Source organism: Pinus tabuliformis, chromosome 1_2, assembly GCF_031772625.1.
Source record: "Pinus tabuliformis cultivar Carrire ecotype Pingquan chromosome 1_2, CPIR1, whole genome shotgun sequence".
NCBI lineage: Eukaryota > Viridiplantae > Streptophyta > Pinopsida > Pinales > Pinaceae > Pinus > Pinus tabuliformis.
In genome coordinates, this window is record NC_142298.1 from 790,000,908 (window position 1) to 790,007,226 (window position 6,319).

Genomic DNA, 6,319 nt, shown 5'->3' on the forward strand with positions numbered 1-6,319 from the left:
ATGAAGCTATTTTCCTTATCTGTTTCAGACGGGACATGAGCCGAATCTGCATGAGTGGCTGCAAATGGCATGGTCACGTCAATGGGACATAGTGGTTGGAATCCCAAGCCCACCTGAAAAGGGCAGTGACCAGTCAAGTTGTGGAGAGCCCGGTTGTAGCTGTGTTGAACATAGGGGAGGCTCTCGTCCCATGTGCGTGGATGCTTTGAGTTGTACATGTGCATAATGTGTACGATCATCTTGTTGACAACCTCTATCTCGCCATCAGTTTGAGGATGGAAGGCTGTGGACTTAGTGAGTTTGGTGTCCAGCATCGACCAGAGACTGGACCAAAATGTAATGAGGAACCTGCTATCCCGATCTGAGATGATAGACTGCGGGATCCCAAAGTGTACCCACACTCGTTCAAAGAAGAGTTTTTGCAATGGCTTCTGTTGTGATATTCTTCTTGTAGACCGCCATAATGGCCATCTTCGAGAACTTGTCGACGACCACAAAAACACAGTCATTTCCATGCTTAGTGGAAGGAAGGCCTGACATGTAATCCATGTAGATGGATTCCCAAGGTCGACTAGGGGTAGGCAACGAGGTATATAGGCCTTGCTTCTTGATGGTCGGTTTGGAAATGACACAAGCAGTGCATGATATGATGTACTTCCTGACATCCTGTCGAAGATTTGGCCAATAGAAATACTTCTGCAGTACTGCAACCGTTTTCTTAACACCGAAATGCCCAGCAGCTCAACTATAATGTGCTTCCCAAATCATCTTGGCACGCTCACTTGAAGGAACACAAAGGTGACCTAGGTGGCTAATAGGGCATCCTAGAGGTGAAAATCTGGAAAATGCTGACCCTCCAAGAGTGTCTGGTAAGTGTGGCCGAATTCTGGGTCACTTTTGTAGAGAAGTGGCTAATCAGAAGTCTTGTGCCCACAAAATTTGAGCATGGTGGTTAATGCCATGATCGGTGGTAGACTTAGGCAATCTGCAACATTATTGGTGCTGCCCTTCTTATACTTGATATTCAAATGGAACTGTTGCAGGTATGTGGACCACTTCTGATGGTGATCATTCTGCAATTTCTCTTGGGTCTATATGAACTGCAGGGGTCGGTGGTCTGTGTGGATGACCGTTTCCTTCCCAAAATGTAATGCTTCCATTTTCGGCAAGCCTGCACAATGGAATACATCTCTCTGTCATAAGTGGGATACTTCCGGACTGTGTCTGAAAGTGTCTCACTATGATATGCTACTGGATTCCCATGTTGAGTAAGGACTTCCCAAATAGCATAGTCAAAGGCATCTTTCTCGACTTCAAATGGTTGTTGCAAGTTTGTTAATGTGAGCATTGGTGCCGGGCAGAGGCGATATTTCAACTCTATGAATGCCTTTTGTTGAGATTCAGACCAAAATAATTTTGCTTTCGCTCCTCCCTTGGTGACTTGACTCAAGGGCCAAGTGATATGAGAAAATCCCAACGCGAACTTGCGGTAGAAGTTGGCAAGACCTAGAAAGTTGTGAAGCTCTGTCAGAGTGGTTGGATATGGCCAATCCCGAATGACTTGGATCTTGGCTGGATCCACATGCACCCCCTGTTCATCAATAATGTATCCCAGGTATTGAACTTGGGTCACGCCAAAAGTTCATTTCTCCAAATTAGCACATAACTTTTGTTGCCGCGGTGTTTGGAGAATCTGTCGGATGTGGTGGAGGTGCTCTTCCCAACTCTGGTTGAAGGTCAGGATGTCATCCAAGTATACCGCTACAAATGAGTTGGTGAATGGCTGTAAGATGTCATCCATTAGCCTCATGAAGGTTGCAGGAGCATTCATTAATCCGAAAGGCATAACCAACCATTAAAAAAGGCCCCCCTTGGCTTTGAAGGTAGTCTTCCACACATTGGAGGGTTCGATTAGTACTTGGTGATATCCTGACTTCAAATCGATCTTGCTGAAATATTTTGCCACCTTCAGTTGGTCCAAGAGGTCATCAATATGTGGGATCAGGTACCTATTATGAACAGTGATCTTGTTCAACACCCGATATTCAATACAGAGTCTCCAAGTCTCATCCTTCTTCTGTACCAACACGATCGGGCTCCCACAGAGCGATGAACTCGGATGGATCTGACCTTTCTATAGCAGCTCTTGAATCTGCCTCTTGATTTCATCATTCTCTAGAACGGAGCGCCGATAGATTGGTCCATTGGGTAGCAGTGCACCTGGGGTCAGATCAATGGAGTTCTTGCCCTGACAATGGAGAGGAACCCTTGCGGGGGAGGTGAAGATGTCCTCGTACTCCTCCATGACCTTGTCCGTCTGTAGTTGTCGTGCGGAGGGGCCCTGTCTAGAGGCCGTGGCCACTATCTTCTTCTTTCCTTAAGGGTGTATCATCAGGAAAACAAATTTCCCAGTTTTGGAAATGAGCTTACTGCATTGTTTTGCAATAACTAAAGAGATGGAGGTAGGCAGTGCTACCTTCGATATCCTGTACAACTTATTTCCCAAAGTAACAATAACAACACGAGGCCTTGATTCATACACAACATGTCGCTTATAAAAGTATGGTTGTCCTAATAATACATCACAAACTTCAAGGGGAGCAATGTCACACAATACCTCATCCGTGAAGGGCTTGATGTTGAATGGAAGGCGACACTGCGGGCTCATGTGAAGATCCTGTCCTTGGTGAAGCCACCCAATGGTGTAGATTGTGGAAGTGTTATGGTTGGTAAGCATAGCCGCTTCACAACCTCTGTCAAAATGAGATTCTTTTGGCTCCCATTATCGACAATGAAATGTAGCGGGGAGCCCTTTACCCACATCTAGGAGTGGAAGAGACGCTCCTCCTCCTCTGGATCTTTGGGTTCCTCCTTCTGGATCTTCGTGGTGGCAACAATGGTGTTGGGCTCCACATGAATAATCTGCTTCCCTTTGTCATTCCCCTTGTCGGCTTCTGACTCAAAGTCGGAACATGCATCTAATTCTGAAACCCTTAGCTCGGCCACCAGTGACTACTTGGCTCGACACTCACTTGTGTTATGAGTGGAGCTCTTATGGAACTCACACCACTTTCCCGTGTCCTTTTTCGGCTTTGTGGCGCTGTTCTTTGCTTGCAACTTTGGTGGGTTGTCTTGGGCCACCCCGCCTTGGCTTTGTCCTTTGTTATGCGGTTTGGGGGCATCTTTCCCTTGATTTGGATTTGCAAATCCAAAGTCTCACTTCTTCTGTTTAAACTTTTGCTCGACCTTGACGGCATATCAGTATGTCGTGCCGAGCAAGGAGATGTTCAAGAATTCTATTTCTTCCTGGATGTACTTGTGCAGGTAGTCGTGGTATTTGAGTACCAAATGCTGCTCTGAATCATTGATACCCAACTTTGTGCAAAGGGTATGGAAAATATTGGTAAACTCTGGCACGTCTTGGTCCCTTCCCTGCCGCAACGTGGTCCACTTTATATATTGATCCTCATAGCTTCCGACAGGGTAGTACTGCTCCTTGATGACATCCCGGAATGAATTCCAAGTGGGTGTGACTGAAAATAGTGAACATGTACTTTCATCCTTCTGCTTATAGTAGGTTTCCCACCAGTCCTTGACGTGGGGGGCTGCTTTGAGAAGAGCGAAAATAATCTTTTCTCGATTGGAAAAATCATGAACAGAAAAATAACACTCTAGCAGATTTAACCATTTATCGATGGCATCTGCGTCTATCTGACCCTCGAATATGGAGATTTCAAAATTAACTTGTACCTTAAACAGTGTGGCGTTTCAGGAGTAGCTGTTGGAATCCGTTGCGTCACCCCTAGGCAGTTGCTGAAGGATCTGGGAAAAGTTGTCCATTATCTCATTCCTTTGTCGCTCGAGGGCTTCTTCGAGCAAGATTTTGATAGGATCTCCTGCCCCCTCGTCTTTCTTTTTATCCGTGGGAGGCCGTTGGGATTTGCGAGGCCGGTCTTGCAAAGGTTCGACCAGTTCAAGCCCTAACTCCTTATATCCCGACCTCGTTGGGGACATGCAAAGAAAAACAGAGAAGAAAAAGTAGACCTCTCGGATACCATTGATCCGGATTTAAACAGGAACGTAACAAATTACGGAGATAACCATAAACATAGAGATGTAGCGGAAATAATACTTCATTTCTTTAATGTAAAATACTGAAATATGCTTACAAACATAAATGTAAATAAACTATCTAGGGCGATGGTATTTATCTTTGAGAAGAGATGTGGCGGCTACATGCCTCTAAACTGGCTTACAATGAGGCTCAAGGGCCTTTTTATTATTGAACAATAAGAGCAAACCATAAGCAACCAAAACCCTAACCCGAGGAGATGTAACACCAAGAGTTTATGAGCCCCTTTGGGGTGAGTTGGACAGCCAACTTCCCGGGCTCGGACTTGGTCGTATTATCTCCATTTGACGTGCATGGTAACTCGTTGGAAAGATCCCTCCGACGAATACGGCGGAAAAGACGATTTTACACAAAAAACTGTTCACGGTAGATTTCCAAAAAAACGTCGTTTAGGGCCTCAAAACGTCTCCGGAAGTTTAGGACCCGAAAAAATTGCTAAAAATAGTAAACTGTGCTACAATTAAGGAAACTGAAAAACTGAAAGAAGTAATGGTGGGGGTCCAAGTGGAATTGGCGAGTGGTCACCAATATCCACCTGGATCAATTTTGATTGACCCTGGATCTAATTATAGTTATGTTAGTCCTGATTTGGTGGATAAGTGTGATTTGAATAAAGAAGTGCATGTAGAATCTTGGTTAGTGCAATTAGCTACAGGTACAAAGAAGATAGTTCATCATTGGGTGAGAGCTTGTGCATTTGATTTGAATGGTATGCCTAGAATCTTGGTTAGTGCAATTAGCTACAGGTACAAAGAAGAGAGTTCATCATTGGGTGAGAGCTTGTGCATTTGATTTGAATGGTATGCCTACCGCAACACATTTGAATGTATTACCTTTAGGATCATACAATATGTTGTTGAGCATGGATTGGTTATACCTTCATAGGACCAAGGTGGATTTTTATGACAAATCCATTGAGTGCTTGAATGACAATGGGGAACCAAGAGTCTTACAGTGAAAAAAGAAAGCCACGTCAGTTAGGATCGTGACAACTATGTAGGTAAAGCACAGTCACAAGAAAGGGTGTGTGTTATTTGTCGTACATATTTCTAGTGACAAAGGTAAGGAAGTTGAGGATGCAGATGTTTTGAGCAGGTACCCAGTTCTACAATAGTTTCAAGATGTGTTTCCTGAGGAGATTTATGAGTTGCCACCTCACAGGGAAGTATACTTTTCTATTGAGTTAGTGTCGAGGGCAACTCCAACATCAAAAGCACCTTACATGATGAGCACATTTGAGTTGGTATGGTTAAAGTTACAGTTGAAGGAAATGTTGGACAAGGGATACATTAGGCCAAGTGTATCACCTTGGGGCGTGCTTGTATTGTTTGTAAAGAAGAAGGATGGTACTCTTAGATTGTGCATTGACTATAGGTAGTTGAACAAAGTGACCATCAAGAACATGTATCCATCACCGAGGATTGGTGACTTGTTCGATCAGTTGAAGGGAGCAAAAATGTTCTAGAAGATTGATTTGAGATTCATATACCACCAAGTATGCATCAAAGAGGAGGACATTTACAAGACGACGTTCCAAACTAGGTATGGGCATTATGAGTTTGTTGTAGTTCCATTCGGTTTGACTAATGTTCTAGCTACATTTATGTGCTTGATGAATAATGTGTTGTGTCCATATTTGGATAAGTTTGTTATTATGTTCATTGACGACATATTGACATATTATAAAAATAAGGAAGAGTATGTCAAGCATTTAGCAACAGTGTTGAGGTTGTTGAGAGAGCATCAGTTGTATGCTAAGCTCAGAAAGTGCAGTTTCTTTTAGAGTGAGGTACACTGCTTGGGACATGTTGTTTCCAAGGAGGGCATAGAAGTGGATTCAAAAAATATAAGGGTCATCATGGAGTGGGTAGCTCCCAAGAATGTGGATGAGGTGAGATCTTTCATGGGGTCAGCAAGCTATTACAGGAGATTCATCAGGAACTTCTCGCAGATTGCTTATCCTATTACATCATTGCAGAGGAAAGAAGAACATGGTGGAAAATGCTCTTAGCAGGTGGGTGCAGGTAAATCACTTAGCAACTATGAGCTCCTATGGGATAGAGTTACAAGATAGTATCTTGTAGGAAGGTTAGCAGGATGTCAGGTATATGGAGATTGTGCACAGGTTGCAACAGAGTACATGTATAGGTACATGTACAAGTAGTAGTACAAGTACATGTACAGGTA